Source organism: Aedes aegypti, chromosome 2 (genome assembly GCF_002204515.2).
Source record: "Aedes aegypti strain LVP_AGWG chromosome 2, AaegL5.0 Primary Assembly, whole genome shotgun sequence".
Classification (NCBI taxonomy): domain Eukaryota; kingdom Metazoa; phylum Arthropoda; class Insecta; order Diptera; family Culicidae; genus Aedes; species Aedes aegypti.
Genome location: NC_035108.1, coordinates 271,007,490 through 271,028,018, shown reverse-complemented (window position 1 = coordinate 271,028,018; position 20,529 = coordinate 271,007,490). Strand labels below are relative to the sequence as shown.

The 20,529-nt window shown below is 35.5% G+C and overlaps 1 protein-coding gene across 3 annotated transcripts in view; it reads left to right on the top strand.

Annotated features, from left to right (window-relative positions):
- The first annotated feature begins 204 nt into the window (after positions 1–204).
- The window catches only part of LOC5577780 (ATP-binding cassette sub-family G member 1), a 180,668-nt gene continuing 160,343 nt past the window's right edge, over positions 205–20,529 (top strand). Inside the window, exon 1 of one of the 3 annotated variants that reach the window (XM_021845072.1) lies at positions 205–787. The gene's annotated coding sequence lies outside the window, so the exon portion shown is untranslated. Of the gene's footprint in view, positions 874–20,529 lie in introns of all 3 variants that reach the window. The other 2 variants (XM_021845071.1, XM_021845070.1) reach the window with 2 other exon arrangements.

Sequence of the window (20,529 nt, the reverse complement as noted above, 5' to 3'; positions counted from 1 at the left end):
CAGTCCTTAAGAAATCAATGTAATGATACACAAAAAGATTTTGAGGTCACTTGAACTACCCACCCCCAACTGGTTACGTCCATGACTCGACTTGGGTAAGGTGTAGAACACAGTCAGTAGTGTGTTTATGGTTTGGTTCTCCCTTCTCCATTCCTCCATTCGAGAGCGGCAATCTCAGTCACCGCCGTAGTCGTCGTCGTCGTCGTCGTTCGTCGGTCAAACGGTCTCTGTTAAGTATCCTTTGAATGCTTTGCGAGAAGTGCCAATTGAGAACTCGAACGGGGAAAATTCTCTCCTCTACAGTATCTCTACACAGTGTAGTGTGTTCGTCTCCACCTTAGAAGCTTGATCTTGAGGAGCTCGACCAGGTCGTCTTTTGAGTGAATCACCGTACCCATAGGCGTAGATTGACGAACTGTGCAAATGCTAAATTCGCTCAAACTGGACGCTTTGCCCAGAAGGAAGATTCCTTGCGTACCTCAGCTGAACTCAGTTTCAGTTCTAGTGCGTGCGCGATACCATCCGGACGTACTTCGAAGCCTTCATTGCGATCGGTAGTGTTTCTTAGAACAAAGCCTCAGAACCCGTAGTGTTGATCGTCGTCAAGCTGCAAGAACGAGATTGAGTGCGCTAACGAGGGAAGATCGCGACTGGCGTCAACTAGCTCTTTAAATTGAATGAAATTCAAACTGTTTTCCGAGTGCTCACTGACTGACTGACGGTGTCCATTAAGTTGATTTTAATTCAATTTGGTGTTGTTCGTTGAGGCGATCGTCAGAACTAAACGGTGAGTTCACAGTTCAACACGAGGCGGGTTTATTTTTGGCCGGCGGTGTTCTTACATTGCACCAATTGAATCAAACAGCAGGCAGGGTAGGTGTTCCGATTATGGATGTAATGTGTAAACAATAAGGATTAAAGTCAGATTTAAGCCGCGTTTTTTAAACGTAAGCATGACTATAGCTGATGTTCATTACTAAAGAGTGTATCGAAAAGTGATCGCTAACATTTATAACAATCTCATAAATATTGAGGTAAACTCACAATCGTTTTTTGATTAGAAAAACCTTAGAGTGTATTTAAAAATGATGTAGTGCTGATATTATTCCGATAAAATAGCATTTTGTATGATTACTTACACCTAATAACAGCTGACGAAGAAAATCATGGATACTTCTAAAAACATTGAAATGGCAAATGATGTGTAAAATTAAAAAAAAAAAATATATTCTTTGAAACAATTCAGCAATTAATCAGCAATTGAGAGCTAATTCAAAAGCATAGCATAGCATAGTCCGACTGTACATGTCAATGGTTGCTACTCGGTGATTGATCGGAATTAGTAAGAATTGCACTTAGATCCAAACGAATAAGAGATAGGACTTTCTGCCTAGTTTCGAAGTGCACATTTTAGCAGGACTGATATTATTGATCAATAACAGCGCCACCCAAACCCTTACAGTGAGTTAGGATGGGGATGGAACGTTAGTATGTAATGATTGTTGCTTCTAGAGTCCGAGAGTACCTCTGCATCTCCACAAACACTACGGGAAGAATTTTGATTAGTGAGGGAGGGGTCACCTTTGGTGGATGATGCGCTGCATGGATAAGGAGGAAAAATACGACTCTTGCTTAAAACTAATTTTGCATTTTTATCTCGCGGTGAAAATATATTGGTAGACATTGGAAGAAGTTTGAAAAAGTACGTAGGCATTGATAATGTTGAACTATTCAAAGGTTATTTTTAGTAATGACTCAAAAAGAAAGGTTTTATGTTGACACTTGTAGTGACAACCCACCCACAGCTTGTTTGGAAATTACGTAAACGAAACGCTGCCACGATAAAAATGTGTTATCATAAGCATGGAAAGAGCTCACCTGTTGGTAATTGGTCCTCGACTGAACACGAATATCTTTTCGCATTAGATCAATCTAAGTTTATGAAAACAAGCAAAGTGCCATGCAACATAAATCAGAGTGGAGCTCAAATTTGACAAACCATGTAAAGCACGAATAATGTTTGGCGATACATATTGGAAAGCATTGAATTGAAGGTCAACTGTTACCTTATGTTGAAAATTATACGACAATGCATAAAAAAATATTACCTTATCGAATTCGTGAAATATGTAGATCCCTCGATAGATACTTAATTTTGTCTTGCATATATAGTTTCATGAACAAGAATAACGTCGAAAAGAAAAGCATTTTGTTTATTATTTTTGGTTACAACTCATATTACACAACATTATTAATCGACAAAAACAAAAAATATCTATAATGTATAAACTTTTAAGATTTAGTTAGACCATTCGTTGAAACTACATGAAAATTTAAATAAACACTGGCTATTCTTTGGATATGCTTAGATGATACATTCGTAATTGAAATGAATCAACCCAGTCTATTTCAGCCGTTATTCTTATGGAACAAAAAAATCAACCTTTTTTCGTTCCCATTACTGCCATAATTAGTACTATAGCCATATTAGATACATCCACCCTCTGTGTGCCCTGAGAACGCGAAAAGCAGCGAATGCATGACGGGACCGACCGTTGTTGCAATTTTTGCTCATGAATATTTTGAACAGATTGGGCCATGTGTGCTATCATCGAGTGGGAGATTACGACCCGCTTCTTTATTGAGGTAGAGTATGGATGGTCGTAAAATTGCATGGCACCAGCAACAGCTCGTGGGAAGAGCATTTTGTAAGAAATACACACAGTCTCTCGTCACAACAGTGTGATAAGGGTGCGCTATTGGAAAGGAGGTAACCTACATTGATATCGACAGCCAGTGCCATCAGTGCCAGGGGACAGATGACGAGCTTCCCATCATTTGAATGTAAGTCTAAGGACAATCTTGAGTTTGCCACAGAGGGAATCATGATGGACATAATTCGATAAGTGAAGTTTATTTAGATATATTCGTGCAACTCCGCTAACTTGAATGTTACCTCATTAAAAACATCGGGGTTTATTTTGAATTTGAACTTCTAGTTACCCTACGCACAACAGAAAATCGTACTTCTGGTTACCCCTTTGGCTTTTCGGTTTTTATTCTGCGTTCCGTTCCAAAATAGTTACCTATTTATGCAATAAGCTGCAAAATGATGATTTTTTCAGCACGAGTCGTACATATATCCAGTGAGGCTTGCCGAGTTGGATAAATACGACGAGTGATAAAAATTTCGAGTTTTACAACGAGTGGCATACAATATTTTTTGCGGTTACGAAAAATGCCGTTATAGTTGGATTTTTTCTTTGAGGACATATCAAAAGAATGCACATGTGTATTGTGCATTCATGCGTAGTAACAATTCAATATTTCTCAATTAGGTTGGCTGTGGAATGACTGTCACAATTTTTCACATTTCCATTGCTGATTCTATTTTCAAAAGCACACCAGTTAAGACGCCGCATACAATTTACTATTATATTGTTTGTCATTCATGGGCTGAAAAGCCTAAACACGAACCACCCCATAAAAGGGTGTATTTTTTGATAGTGAACTCACACGATCCTCAGAATCCTACATAGTCAGTCAACCAGCTTCTGATTCTACATCCGAGTCCGACTCAATTCGGATCGTCGAACGGATGTACCTAGTCAAACGGATCTGAACCTAGTTAACTAAGCCTTTGAGAAATGCACAGCAATTCAATAAATGACGTATGGAAACAATCCGATATCAATTTAGTGATTCTCCAAACAGTACTGAGAAGTGCTTCTTTTCGATACTGTTATTAGTGCTGAAAAGTACATTGCTTTGTTCAATAGGAAAAGTAGTATGTTATGTTGCTCATTATTTTGATAAAAAGTAGGCTGATATGCAAAGGAATCAATCAATCAACTTTTCATTGAGAAGTTGATCAACATAACGGCCTGCTTTTCCTACCGAAAGAAACAGAGCTGAAAAGTGCTGCTTTTCAGAACTCTTTTCGGTGCTGAAAAGTAGCACTTTTCAGTACTGTTTTTAATAGGCGTGAATCGAACAACCCAGATACTTCGTGCCATTTGAGCTTATTATGCGAGGCATGTGAGTCGAGTCGTTCTCACCTCAGGCGACATAAGGCGACTAATGTTAATCCAATGGGAGTGAGTCGACAATTGTCACCTCATTCGACTCGTCGCGCTTCACACGCCCCGCAGAATAAGCACACTTGCATCTGATTCTATATCCGTTGTGCGATCTGGTACCGACACAGGCTAGTGGTTCTGATTTGGGATCGAATCGTCCAGCATTTGTAGTCAGCTACTGTTTGTGCTGTCTTACCTGGGGATTTTTTTTATTTCCATACGGGTTTGGGCCGAAAGGTCTCAGATTTTCATGAAACTTTTTCCACAGGCAGGGCTCATTAATATATAAATAAAAAAAATGAGAAAAATTCAGGGTTGCCTATTTTCCCGGAAAACTCAGTTGGAATTTTTTTGTTTTCTCCTGACACTACTTACTTTGAAAAATCATAACTCAAGAACGAAGCATCATAGAAACAAAGTTTTTTTTTATGAAAATGAAAGCAAATATTCTCAGGAATAAAAAAATAATATTAACTGGAAAAAGTTTTCCACAAAATTTTCCACGATAAGAAAATTCGTAAAGAAAAGCCGGAAAAACTATGCTCCAACTCGTGGAAAGTTTTCAAAAAATATTTTTGAGAAGATAATTTCATAAGCTTTAATCGCTGAAATTTTTGAAATGTACTTTTTTTTCGTTTTTGAGTTATGACCAATTTTGTAAAAAATGTGCAAATATGCCATTTTGAGCCTTTTTTTGAAAAATATTAACTCAAGATAGAAGCATCGTAGAAACAAAGTTTTTTTTTATGAATATGAAAGCAAATTTTCTCTGGAATAAAAAAAAATAACTGGAAAAAAAGCAAATTTTCCACCGTTGAGAAAACTCGTAAAGAAAAGCCGGAAAAACTATGCTCCAACTCGTGGAAAATTTTCAAAAAAAAATTTTTTTGAGAAGATAATTTCATAAGCTTTAATCACTGAAATTTTTGAAATGTACTATTTTTTTCGTTTTTGAGTTATGGCAAATTTTGTGGAAAATGACCATATAAGCCTTTTCTTTGAAAACCCATATTTCAATCGAAGCATCGGAAAAACGAAGATTTTTTATCAAAGCAATTGAAAATTTTCTAAAACATCTGAAAAAAAGATATGGGATTGGTTTTAATGAAGTATAAGTCGGAATGGTAGATATTTTTCATAAAAAAATTATACCGCTAAGAAAAACTGAAAAAAAACTGTTTCTGCCTCAATTTTTCATTACACTGAAAAGGGATTCTTTGTTTTCTATGGAACAAATAAGATCATTATTATTCTTTTTTATTTTTATTTATTCAATTATTCAGTATATAACTTACATATTCATCTTAAAACTATCTAATTTTTCAACCGGGAAGATTGTCTTTGGTTGCTAACACCAGAAGATTTTCGTTTCTTTGTTTTATTAAGAACTGCATGCTGTATTTTCTAGGTTTAGATAGTATTAAGATGAAAATGTAAGTTATATACTGAATAATTGAATAAATAAAATTAAAAAAATAATAATAATTATCTTATTTGTTCCATAGAAGAAAGAATCCCTTTTCATCATTTCTTCATATTTTGTTTCACATTTCTCTAAAAAGTGGGGTATGGAAAAGTTGTAGACTTAGTTAAATTCTACAACTTTGCTGAAGATAGCATGCCGTTAACTTTAAAATCTTGTGAGTTACAAGTGAATTTCGAGTTTTTAAGTGTATTTTTGAAGTGAATTTACAAAAATTTTGTTCTCACAGTTTTTGCAGCAAAAGTTGCTTATTGTATGGGCTTTCTAATGCCACTAAAAGAAAAATTTTATCGAACCAACTCCATGAGTTATGGGCATCTAAAGATTTCGTAGTTTTTCACTTAAATTTGCTTATAACTTTAGAATCACAAGAATTACAAACTTGCAATGTTCAGCAAATTCTGAAGACCACATTCACGAAAAACTGAAAATAAAAAAGTTGGAGCATAATAACTGATTTTTTGGGTCCACCCTAAGTTAAAACTTTCAAAATCAATTTACTTAGCTCAAATGAAGAGCTAGATCAAAAGTGTCTTCGACAAAGTTGTTCAAAATAACATTTTCTAAAAGTTCACAGAAGAGCGCAGCCACAAATTTCATCAAATAAAAAAGTTTGAATCAAAATTTTAACTTAAATAAGGACCACCCTATTCAATTGTTTTTTTTTTAAAGATGCAAAACTCAATTACGGATAACTTCTCTGAAGACATCGAACGTCTAAAATCGACGAGAACAGAGAAAACACTTTTTTTCGGCTAAATTGTCGAATTGTGCATTGCCCATGTGGGTTCTCTTGAAATGTTTGTTTGTGCTTTTAGAGTTCATCCAACTGAAACGCAATTTATCGAAATAGCATACATTTATTATACATTTTCTATTGCATAAAACAGTTTGAAATCTTTATTTTACTAGAAAAAATAACAAGAAAATCTTGAATGTTTGTAATGCTAATGAAAACGCGTCTATGAAAAGAATTGCAATAAGATTCTGGAGTGGTCAAATTCATCCTAATGATCAATTTGAATCAATTTTGGGGCCCAGATAGCCGTAGCGGTAAATGCGCAGCTATTCAGCAAGACCAAGCTGAGGGTTGTGGGTTCGAATCCCACCGGTCGAGGATCTTTTTGGGTTGGAAATTTTCTCGACTTTCCTGGGCATAGAGTATCTTCGTATACATATACACATGCAAAAATGGTCATTGGCATAATAAGCTCTCAGTTAATAATTGTGGAAGTGCTCATAAGAACACTAATCTGAGAAGCAGGCTCTGTCCCAGTGGGGACGTAACGCCAGAAAGAAGAAGAAGATCAATTTGAACCCGAATGGCGGAACCTGTTCAATCAGATTCGAAATAATATTGGTAAAAATGAATAAGAATATGAAAAATGAAATACTTATAGGATACGTTATGTCTTCATCAGATAGTGTTTCTATTACGGGACTTTTTTTGTCAAATTTGCTTAAACTTTTATTGTGATATGCAAAAAAAAAGTTGTTCCATTAAACTTCACTTATATTTTTGAATTTTGTATAATGTTTTTCGTCGTTCTTTGATGAAAATACCCATATATATTATTATCATTATTGCGTGAGAGTTAATGTCATCACGCAGGGCATCCCACATCTGAAAAATAGAATTTCTAATTTCTCAAAGAATCGAGTCTATGTAGTCTAGTTTGATCTAAATTTTTACATTTAACGAGGCATAGATTCCTGGACGATTTAATTATCAGACAATCTAATCATTTTCGAACACTATTTAATCCAATCTAAAGCCAATAGAACACGGTGTCAAATAGTTGGCTGGCATCTGAGAGTAGTCCAAGCATTTGTTTGCAACTATCAGACTCTGATGACAAACAAATGTTTGTCCTTTAGTCTAATGGTAGTTAAATATTCGACCACGTGAACTTCAAGCTTAAGAAAGTGAACCCTAAAAAGAATTGTGATTATTTTTCAAACTCATTTCAATGTTCATTTCGTTTTAGTCTGCAACGAAAACGTTGCAGCTCAATTTGCAACAAAACCGGAAAAGCAGCATAAATCTGAAAAAAGGAACGATAAGCTTTCGGCTGCAACGGGATGCTATTAGGGGCCATCCCTTAACTCAGTCATGGCTCAAGGTTGCGGACGTGACATGCAAAGTACAACATATTGACAAAAGGAGTGTGAGGGGAAACTGAAAATTCTCATTTGCACGTACTTATTGTATGGCTCCTCAGTTGAAGTTGGAATGATACTGTTTGCTGTTCTTGTTCGAATGTTAAGTTTCCAATTGTAATGTGTTACCAGAGAAAACTGATCTATCTCTACCATCCATCAAGTATTGAATATTGACAGTCAAAATGCATGGCCCTTTTCCTACTGATAAGTAACTGTGCATGATCCTACTTTTCAAATTATCTATTGAGATAATATGGCGCTAGGGTACGCATATTGTAAAGTACAGCTCCTCGATAACAAAATGTCTATGCCTTCATAATGCATTGTTTTTTTGCATAAACTTTATTGTAACGAACAGGCAAAAAAAGAAATTTACCTGCGGCTAGAAAAAGGCAGCATTCAAATTCGGATCATTCATATGCGTACCGTTGTTTCATCAGTAGGAGAAGAGTGTATTTTTGGTAAGGGATAACACTTTTCCTTTAAATTTGTATTCTGAAGTAAAGCATAGATGATGCAAAGCTTATGTATATAAGATTAAGCTTATATCATCTGTAAGTTGAGCATAGTTTTTATTTTTAATCTTATAAATCGAATAGATATTGATATTTTTCGCAAATCTGTATTATAGAGCATGCATTCAACATTCTTCTCATGTTTGTTAAAAACCAGAACAACTTTACTCACATCTGATTTAAAAAAAATTCATCAGGTCAATGCGCTTATATATTTTGGACACTTCTGTTTGATTTTGCCATTAAAGTCCTAATCATGTTGGCATAATGAATAGTTCACAATATGTTTGATTCTCCATCCATGCCTTTTTCACTTTTTCCGTTCTGAATGCAGTCACTATTTTTACAGTCTGGCAACTGGAATATCTAATCAAAAATATATATAAAAAAAATTACATATAAGTCGGGCGAATGGAGTTATCTGAGCCAATCTCACTTTACTGATATGCAAGATAGCTTGACGTTATAGCTAATACGGTGATTATGCTGTAAAACAAAACATAAATAGTAATGAGAATATATCATTCTTGAAAGTGTAGCTGATAGCTGCATTGCTATTGTATTTAAAATTCAGTTCATAATAAAAGATTGAAAAGATATCTATTTATTTTCATTTTGTTTGTGCGTCACAGATATGTTGAAAAGAAATATTTTTTATATAATAAAAAAAAAAACCTTTCCAAAGTATAAACTTTTGGGTTCCTTCCGTTATCGGATCTTCTGCTCACATTTCCCAGTAGACAGTTTTTATGACTATACAAGGTGTCTGCAAATGATCCATACAAACTTTGAAGGCATGGATCTATGCAAACAAGCGGAATGAATTGAATTCAGCAGTCCTACATGGTTCAATATTTCAACCTATTATGGGAAGATTCCGAGGGGGGTGACACATCCAGATAACCTATTAGATGATCTTTTAGAAAAAGTGAGCTTGTTTAGATCGGTGCATTTTTATCCGATTTTTTTTCGCTCTGTGCGCTGGCATCTTCTGTCAAACAATGTGCAAAGATTGACAAGATACACGAAGATGCAGATGAATGGAAGGCGAATCTATGATGATAACAGTGATTATTGGCGTGAAAACTCATTTGGTGCTGGCGTTAGCAATCGTTTCGAGAGGGATTCGCGATAAGGGCCTATCTGACAATTCAATAACAATGAGAAAATAATCTATGAAATTTTCATGTGCAATTTTTAATCCCAATTGGAGAAAATATACTCAAACTTTAACCTTTTCACTTTAATACACATTTTATAAACCTAGTTTTAAAATCCTCATCAATACCACACACATCTCCTACAATTTCCCTAGCTATTTCGTACTAAAAAATATTATAAGGTTTCGCCTTAAACGCACTCAAGAATGCCAGTATCGCCCAATGTTATTCGCCTGTGATTGATATTATTTTGTGTGTCGCCTATTACTTTTGCGCCGTGTTTACATTCTGGTTTCAATTAAGCCCGCCATGTACGCCTTGCTTATTTTTTGTTTGCAGTGTCGCCGTTTACTCTCGCCGTGTTTTTATTTCGATATCAGATGCGCCCATCACTTTGATAAACAAAAACACAGGCGTAATCAATAAAGTGTGTGGTTAGGCATGAAGTGAAGTTTCGTCTTCTACACATTTGCGTTTTTTGAATAGTTAAATTATCGATAGGGGAAAAGTTCAAGTGCAGTGAATAGACAATCGAGCTACAATTTTAACGCTATATTTTCTTAAATTGTGTACATTTTGTCAGTTTCGCCTGATTCGCGAATCTTTCTAGGTTTCTAATTTTTTTTTACTCGAAAAAGTTTTCTAAAAACAGGTTTGAAGTGCGAGCTGAAGTGTGAGAATTGAGAATTGAGTCCGTATTCAACATAGCTAAATTCGTGGCAGTTCCTAGTGTTCTTCAAAGGTGGTCACCCATTGAAAAGTGATTACCGTATGAAGTCCGTTGACTACTCATTCTGGCTTGCAGGAGGTAAACACAACCAGAAACATTAAACAGGCGCTGTATCTGCATAGGGGGGCTGGGGGCAAGAAGGACACCTGAAGATATATAGGTTCAAATCATGGTTGATTAGCACAATTTTTGAAGATTATTCCAGTGTAGGGGCAAGCTTACCTCTTGTTCTAAATGATGTTATCGATAGATTTCAAAAATATTAGAAACACATGATGATTTGAGATTTTTGAAAATGTCCCTTCTTATGAGGTTTTCAAAACGAGGCACGGGTCAAGAGTGCCACTCGTATAGGGCAAGAAGATCACCAGAGCAAAATGCCACAAATTTTGTATATTATTATTTCCCCGGCTAAACAATAAATTCAAGAGTAAGTAAAGATAAAAACTGAGGGATAAAAGTTGACTTATAGTTTAAAAGTGATTTTGCGAAATTAATTTAGTTCTCATTTTATATGACTGTAACAATAATAGTAAAATTTTTCAGAAACCATTTTGAATGTTCAAAATCGTTTATTTTGATTTTATTTAGTAGGAAACATTGATTTAATGCAATATTAAACAAGAAAAATAAAAGTTTATTTGATTTGCTATGAGAAAATTGCGGTGTCCCTCTTGCCCCATAAGACATACTGTTTTTATATATGTAAAACTTAATGTCAAAAGAACTTTTTCGAAAAAAAAAATCCTCACAGCTATATTAAACAATTGAAAATCATCAATACTGTGCGGAAAAACAAATATGTTTTGTATTTATTGGGAGTCAAACCTTGTTTTTCAGTCTTACATTCTTATAATATTTCGCATTTTATGCGTTGGTGAGTTAAATACATTTTTCTAATTTTTTATACTAAACATTTTTAACTGTAATATTTACACAACCCTCAATTAGTACTTAATTTATTCTTATCCTGAGTTTAACATCAAAAAATTTATTTGAACTACGTGAAATTAGAGGTGGCACTATTGCCCCGGGTGTCGCTCTTGCCCCATGCCCCCTAATCATCATTCTATTCTACAGCAAAATGAATGCAGGTGATGACCAAACTGTGGAAATAACAAATTCTTCCGGCCGTACACCTCTTACAATGGTAAACATTAATCCTTCGTCCGCTTCGTCCAAGTATTTATCTTTCCGGAAAATCTGTGTTGCATGCAGCTAGCGAAAATATTGGCAGTTCCGCATTTCTTAGTGCACATAGCTTTAAGTAAAGTTTTGTTTATTTTTTATATAAAAGATGATCAATAAAGTATACGTTGGAATTATGGCTATGGGAACATACCTAAATTTCAGGTTGGCGACAGAGGAGTAAGTTTATTTATGAACATATTTGAGAAATGCATTTTCTATCGCTATTTTCTTATCCCGAGTTTTACTACCACTGATCTGTTAGGATCAATCGACAGCACATAATCGTTCATTTTTCAACCGGTATGAGGTAGATACATCTGAACTTGGTTGATGAATCTAAAGTTTGGAATCCGTCCGATACTTCGACTTTTTGGCTCGATCTAAGACAATGTTCTGTGCTGAATAGTGCCGAGATGGGATTGGTAAATAAAAAAATACCAGGTTTTCTTATCACTCACTATACTCATACTTAATTATTGCATAGGATCTGAAAGTTTCTGGCTCTATTCTTACCATGAAATCCGTTTCCTTGAGGATAAATAACCATCTTCAATCTGCAATGTCAAATTGAGCTTAGTGACAAAATATTGCTATTATTTTCATTGCGTGGCGTGATTAAATGTAATCTGAATCAATCTGTTAAAACGATCACGAAGGACGCGGTATAGGCGAGCGAGATGCACGAAGATAGAAAATATGTGGGAGAAGATGTCACAGATCAAACCAGATCATACACTGGAAAAAGATGCGTGATCATGTTTTAGCTTGCTTGAAAATATTCTTAGAATCTGAAATATCTGGATGTGTCGCACCCCAAGAAAGATTAAAATATAACGTCCATCGTTTTTCGGGATTTCTAGACCCCCTCCCCCCTCTGTCACGCTTTTTCCAATACCTTTAACATGCATTTTCACACTTTCATAGACCCCCCGCCCTCCTCCAAACGGATGGGGATATATGATCCCTATATTCTTGAGCAGTAAGTTTGACACATTTCCAATTTCAAATATGTATTTGTAAAACCAATCCAAAATGGGTTGCTTGGTATTAGAGCGATACGTTTTTTGAGCTTTATGATTGATGAGAAATGTTCATCGAACTCACATGATTTCAAACGTATAACTTTCTATTTCTAGCTTATTTTGAAGCCAATACCCTGTAGATTAATTCAAATAATAATAGGAAATTTCGATTATTCCATTTTAGATTTTAGGGAGAAAACATCTCCAGAATGGCTAGCGGCCTTCAGGGATAACCTCTCCGGAAATATTTAATTTGCTTATCTTAGTACGAAAAAATCATTTCGAAACTATTACAAATTCTATTTTATGTTAACATATAGATGTATTAAAAAAGGTACAAGGATATTGATCCCGGTCATTTCTCCCATATTTTGTTGTTCGGATAATATACGGACACCTTGTATATTCGCCAGACTGTAGATACAGAGACTGTAACCAGCAGCTAATCACGTTGGGGCGTTTCAGAACAGGTTTTCCAAAATGTTTTGAATCGGGTTGACAAACTGGAACAAGAACTGCATTTTGAAAAAGCGCGGTGCTCCTGGATTGGTGGGCTTGGTCTTCTTTTAGCTCAACGGTTATGGGAGCGCCTATGTATCAGGACCAGTTTGAAGTCGGTTACTTTCAAATCACGGTTTGGTTGAATAAAAGTTCAAAACAATTAAGAATTTTTGGAATGCTAAATTTATTCGTAAGAGGATTGAACATGTGAACATATCACTGGCAGCAAATCGTACATCTAGATTTCTTAAAACTGTGTATTCGGTTGCCAACTTCAGCAACGTTTTTTCGTATTACATTGTAACCGTGTAAAGTATGTTAAACCCTATTAAAACGAATTTATTACAGAAAACGATGCACATGTTTTCACCAAATTAATCATTAGTAGGGGAGAGGTCTGTAGATTGGACATAGTTTTGATTGTTGGCCATAAAAACCTATGGATATTGGTATATTCATATTTCTCCTTAGACCACTAGCACTATATTTGCAGGGAAAATGCGTTTATGTGTTCCCAGCTGCATTCTTGAATCTTTCAACAATTTATGTAATCTGTGCATTTGCTGATGATTTGAATTCAAAAGTTTATTGGGAAAGGCTTTATGAACAATTTTTACTTTTATCATATGCAATATGCATCATCATTTTATCCGTCCAATCAGTGAGTTTGATGAACGATTATATGGATGAATTGACGTAAACACCATGTCACTGTCATAGCAACATGGTTTATACGCTAAACTATCCGAATAAACACTAGGCCAACCGGGTGTTTGTTCAGATAAGTTGATGAATGTGCTGATGTCAATGCGTTTTTCTCTTATAATTTAAATATTTCAGAACAAATAAGTGCTGTTTGCATGTCCCACGAGTGTATTATAATATCAATTTTGGGGGAAATTTTAAAATGACCGTAATGTTATGAAAATCGAAAAAGTTGCAAATGTATTGCACAATACTGTTCAAACTATTCACATATACATTCGAGAAAATATATTTAAAAGATTTCATTTATACAATCAAATTGAAATTAGGACAATTGTATAACACACTACCCCAAAAATGTGCACACATATATATACACACATGCATGTGAATGTACACGGGTAGAAATCAGAATCCAAAAACAAGATTATGGAACAACTACCGAAAAGCTAAACATTACATATAATTTGCAATTGGATTAGATGGACAAATTGATGTGAAGATTTGCGAAAAAGTTACACGTCTTCTCAGTGAGAAAAATCTTCACATCAAATCTTCACATCAATTTGTCCATCTAATCCAATTGCAAATTATATGTAATGTTTAGCTTTTCGGTAGTTGTTAAACTTCCACTCGGCTGGTTGGCCGTAAACCACGATTCATAATTAAAACAAGTATTTATCGAGCAACGGACTCATGTTCCGTAACCGGTCGTTTGAGAACGTCGCGACCCATTGGAAGCCCACACAATAGAAACCTCAGCCAGCGCAGTTGCTGGCTAGTGTAGTGTGCTATTCCTATACCTAAAAAACAATGCGCTCTCGGGCTAGGCATTGGATATATATAGAAAGCGTTGTGTTTGGATGGGCATCTAATTCTTCCGAAAGAGGTGCACTTTGCGAAAGAGGACCACGTGATTATTGAGCTGAAATCGAATTCAGGTTAACTTCTGCGTTCATGAGTCCTCTCATGGCGTAGTGGTTAACGCGCCCCAACTAGAGATCGGGGAGTCGTGAGTTCGATTCTCACTGAGAAGACGTGTAACTTTTTCGCAAATCTTCACATCAATTTGTCCATCTAATCCAATTGCAAATTATATGTAATGTTTAGCTTTTCGGTAGTTGTTAAACTTCCACTCGGCTGGTTGGCCGTAAACCACGATTCATAATTAAAACAAGTAAGATTATGGAAATTACTACACTCTTTGAAAATTTCGTGTAAATTTCAATCCACTCAGATGCACATAAAAGAAGCGAACCATTTGACATAAATTTACATCCGATCTTAAAATTACATGATCACACCAAGCCAAAAAAAATACACGACATGACGTAAGCGTTCTTTTGAGCACTTCCTCAGCTGTTAATTGAGAACTTTCTTTGCCAATTGATCATTTTTGCATGTGTATATCGTGTGGCAGATACGAAAATGCTCTATTCCCTGGGAAACCTTTCTTTACGAAACGATTCTCGACCGGTGGGATGCGAACTCATGGCCTTCAGCTTGGTTTTGCTGGATAGCTGTGCATTTACCGCTTTGGCTATCTAGCCGCCCATGTATATGGGTATTGCAAATATATTTGATGCACTGATTTTTAAAACAAAAATAGGAGTTTCTCGGGAATTCGACTGAGACAATTATGTTCTAGGTTATGGCTTTCAGTCTATTATGCTCAAATGCGGATTTAACGTTTTCATCCGACGTTTTAGTATTGTGTCTAAAACGTCGGATGAAAACGTTAAATCCGCATTTGAGCATAATAGACTGAAAGCCATAACCTAGAACATAATTGTCTCAGTCGAATTCCCGAGAAACTCCTATTTTTGTTTTAAAAATCAGTGCATCAAATATATTTGCAATACCCATATACATGGCCATGTGCCTTTCTTAAGGAATTAATTGTGTTCCGTTTTCTCGTTAATATGCCCACAGCATAGGCAGTCTAAGTCAATATATGCCATTTTGCCCGTTCTGGTACTTAACACGTGCGTAGAATCCGAAAACGATCTGGGTCGCAGCACTTACATATAGTCGTCTAAAAGTTCCTTGAGAAAGGCAAAATACATGTATCCGAAACGTCGGATGGAAACGTCAAATCCGTTTTCGAGTGTAATAGACTGAAAGCTTTCCTTAGCCGAGTGGTTAGAGTCCGCGGCTACAAAGCAAGACCATGCTGAAGGTGTCTGGGTTCGATTCCCAGTCGATCTAGGATCTTTTCGTAAAGGAAATTTCCTTGATTACTTTGGGCATAGAGTATCATCGTACCGGCCACACGATATACGAATGCAAAAATAGCAACTTTGGCAAAGAAAGCTCTCAGTTAATAACTATGGAAGTGCTCATAAGAACACTAAGCTGAGAAGCAGGCTCTGTCCCAGTGATGACGTTACGCTAAAAAAAAAGAAGAAGAAGAAGACGAAGAAGAAGATGACTGAAAGCCATAACCTAGAACACGAATAGAAGGAGTTGTTATCTTTGATTCAAAATGTCAGAGGAAAGTTTTCGTCCAACGCTTCAACTGTAAATATTGCCAATCATTGTCACACAGTCATAAAGCGTTATAGAATATTACCTCGAGCCGGTTATGCCCGATTCAGCTTCAAATGATCCCATTGTACAGAACAGCAACAGAACGCTTCTGGTAGGCAAATTACATGTGATTGAATTATTGAATGTGCAAGCGGTTTGCTATCAGTTCCTCATGGATTAACCCTCTTCCACGCAACATGCCACAATAATCGCGAAATGTGGAGCTCATGGATTCTTCTAGACGTCGGAACCTCAGATCCAAGGACAAAGGGCATCGTCATGCCAGTCTTTTTGCAAGAATCGTTTGAACTGGATTTTTTTTTTGCACTATCGCTGTTCATTCGTTTTTTTTTGCTGTATTGATTCCCACACTGTCCATATTGTTGCTCGTAATGTGCAGTGATATACTTTTTTCCGTTATTTTTACAATAAGCAGACCACCACAACGTGGTGGTGGCCCTCGAAATGGGTAGTGGTGACAGTGAATTGCAAATGTAAACCAGTCGGTGGATCGATTCGAATGCATTTTCGTTACACAGAACGCCCCTGTTGCTGTCGGTTGGGTTATCGCCGGCCGTTAGGTACCATCCCTGATAGACGAGAATTGCAAATGAATATAATATTCTACCATTTAAACAGCAAATTTGAATGTCTAAAATTCCCGTTAGTTTAACATATTTTCAGTTTTACAACTTTCGTAACATTAATATATATAATTTGACGATTTTTCGTAACACTAATATACATATTTTGATGATAAAAATTGACTCCATCGTTTTTCTCAGATATTTAACAGTCGAATACACTTAATTCCCGAGGTTTTTGAGCCAATCTTGAGAAATTGTGTTTTTAAATTAAAAAGTCATAAATTTCCACAAAAAACCCAAGGAACCTTGGATTTCGACGAGAATTTATTGCTCAATGCAAAGTTAAGGTATGGTCTGATTGAGAACTAAACAATCAACAAAGATCAAAAAAGCATCATAACAGTGTTGCCAGATCATGAATTTTGCAAAATCTAATTTGATTATTTTATTTTCAATCCAGTCGTTGTATTAATAAACAAAAGATCTACTTGTAACAATTATGAGATGACAGTGTTGCCATATTTGTATATTTTTTAAATAATTAACAGGTATTTCAATTTTAATCTTCATGAAATTTCGCATATTTGACAACACTTCAGCTAAATATTTCACTTGACATATTAAAGAATACATTGCAGTTTCAAAAGCTTTTAATTTATTTATGCTTCTTCGGTTTGACATTATATAAAACAATTCAATTAAATAAGGGTAATCTGGTAACACTGTTTCGACTGATTTTACTGTCATTTTTTTTGGTATATGTTTAGATCTCATTCTGTCCAGAATAACCTTAAATTAGTGTTTTTTTTTTGTGTAAATTCAAAATTGTTTAGGATTTTGTATGAAAAATTCAGAAATTTTAACTTAAAAACAGATTTTCTCAAGGTTGGGTCAAAACACCTCGGGAAGTTAAGTTTTTTCGATAATAAAATGCCTAGACTCCTAATACGATTTTCTTCAGTAGTGCTGTAGGTATTTTTCTCTATGTCTATTAGTTTTGAAGTCTATTAGAAGATGAAACTGAAGAATGTAAGTAAAACAATAGATTTTTGTTAATTTTTTATCATAGAGGGGAATCTATGACAAAACGTCGAAAGACAAAAGCTCGAAATGACAGAAGGTCGAATGAGAAAAAGTCCAAGGAACAACAGGTCGAAAATTCAATTTTCCAAGAAGGAAAAATTTCCCACCAAGCAAACCATTTCCGACCATTTGTCTTTCGACCTTTTGTCCATAAACCATCCATTGAAATTTATATATTTTTTTCGTGTATATCAATAAAATATTAATGGTTAAACAAGACATGATTGGAAAAGCTGTTCTTATTCCATCATTATTTTGTTATTGTCCTCCAGCCGGGTTATGACGGTGCTTTTCTTCCGTACTTACGTATGCAAGTACCAAGTAGTAGCCTTTGGTCCGGCTGCTTCCTTTTGAGTTCTGGGTCACCATCAGGGAAAGGAAATGCCCGGTACCGGTGATGGATGGCTCAGCGTGTCGAACGTTTGGACTCGTTTAATCGTTACACAATTGTTGGTAATTTATGGAGCGGAATCAATCGTGGCTCACTGAGTAGACACGATGATGGACTTGTATTTTGTAATGTGTCGGTGTGCGAAGATGATAAAGTTGTTCTAGAAGCAGTTCTTGACGATCCGTGGAGAATCACTGAGGACGTATAAATAGATCACTGCCGATGAGGATTTCTCGCGGAAGCTTTCGAAACGACCTGAATAACAATGAGAGAGTCTTTACTCCCTCGCTCTTTTTCGATTATGACAGTGTTACACTGAAGTTTTTTGGAAATTTTCTCCCTATAGTAAGACAATATTCTTGGAAAACGATTCGTGAAAGAAGAGAAAGCGAACAAAAAAAAAGCACACTATGTTAGATACGCCGTTTAGTAAAGTTCTGCGTGATTTGTAGTTTTGTATTTATGGAGGAGGCCAGGCGGTAGAGTACGGTGAGACTGCATGACAAATTAATTTCAATCACTCCACAATCTTGTTGTTGAAAGGTATAATTGTTAGCTGAAGCAACACGTTTGCATTATTTAATGCTAATCTAGGTACATTGTTATATATAAACAACTATCAACAGGACTGATACTGCTTAGACGACCATTGGCGATGATACAGGGAGAGGGGCAGAAGGGCAGTTCCACCAATATTCTTGGCATTACGTCATCACTCGGACAGAGCCTATTCTCAGCTTAGTATTCAATGAGCACTTTCACAGTTATTAACCCGTTAACGCCCAAGGTATCTCACAATTGGAATTCAGCTCCGTTTTTGTTATTCATAGTCGTATTCCCATAAATTAAACCTTATTTCACCAAAAAAAATCAAGTCTATGGTGGGGATCCAAAAAAATTCTTGAAAGTGTGTCGTCCATATCTAGCTGTTCTATAAGTTTATTTTCGAGATTAATCAAATATATTTTCATGCAGTTCGACCCATTATAATGTAAACAAGTTGGAAAAAACTGCTGGTGAGGGGTTATTCATAAATTACGTCACGTACACAAGAGGAAGGAGGAGGTTACAATGAAACGTGACTACCCATATAAAAATTGGAATCCATACAAAAAGTGTGATACAGAGGAAAATTGAGGAGGAGAATATGGCAAAACTTTGCGTGACGTAATTTATGGACGTACCCTGATAAAGAAATTGCAACATAAAGAATAAAAATTTCAGAGGCGAAAGGTGCATGCCAGAACTAAATCATTTAGTGACTTCAATTCAATTTTCTGCTCTACCACGTAAGTAAGATACAGACATACATACATTTCCATACATGTACATGTACAATAATGCACACTTAAACCATTTATACCAAAAACAAAATAAAATCTTACATCAAATATTTTGATTTAGAAAAAAACCTACAGATGTTTCAGAATAGTCTTCAAACAGATTATATAAAACTTGCCAGCTGATAATGGAAACATAACTATCAAAATATTATTTCTGGTTCAAGTTATTAGTTTGCAATGTGACTCTGATCTGACAGTGATCGAAATTTATATTTGGCAATATCAGAATTTCGTTAGTGCTGATCAAAAGTTAGTCCTTCAGTCCGATGAACATTGGCGTAGCTAGGAATTTTTTCTGGAGGGGGCCTAGGGGGGGCCTAGAAAATTTCATAGTTTCATGGTTTTTTTAGTTTCATAGTTTTGAAGCAGTGATCCTCAGCCCTGTTTTTTTTTCAACCATTTTTATTCCTGATGGAGGATTGTTTTCGTAATAGTTTTGTTTGATGTTCTTCATAACTTTGGGAGTAGAACAGTATCCCGAAGAACGGGAACTTTTCAGATTTAAGAGATACAGAAATCTTTGGTGACCACGGATTCATAGCATCCAAAGCAAAATTTCATAGTTTTAACAGATTTATATTGATTTTAATTATTTGTTATTCTGTCTCATTTCACGGCACATTAGTAATGTTTGTAAATTTCAATTTTCGCTACGAAAAAGATTTTTTTTGTAATCCAGTCAAAATTTCTTAAATAATTCTAACAAAAAATTACAAGAAATGTCCTTCCTTATTCTTCTACGAAATTTTTGACATTCAACCATGTGTTTTAAAGACATTCCTCTGAAAATTCCTACGGGATTTTCTTCAGGAATTATTTTTTTTTGTAATTTTCAGTGTTTTCTCCAAGAACAATTTACCACTTTTCACTGATTTTGTCCTGGGATTCCCAAAGAAAATCATTCCCAGACTTTCTGATCTTACCAGAAAATGTCTCGAAGAATCTCTATCGAATTGTTTTATAAAAATATCTTGAAGAACTCTGCCAGATAATGCATTACAAATTATTTTAATTATTTCTCCTGGAAGGTTCTCTACGTACTTATTA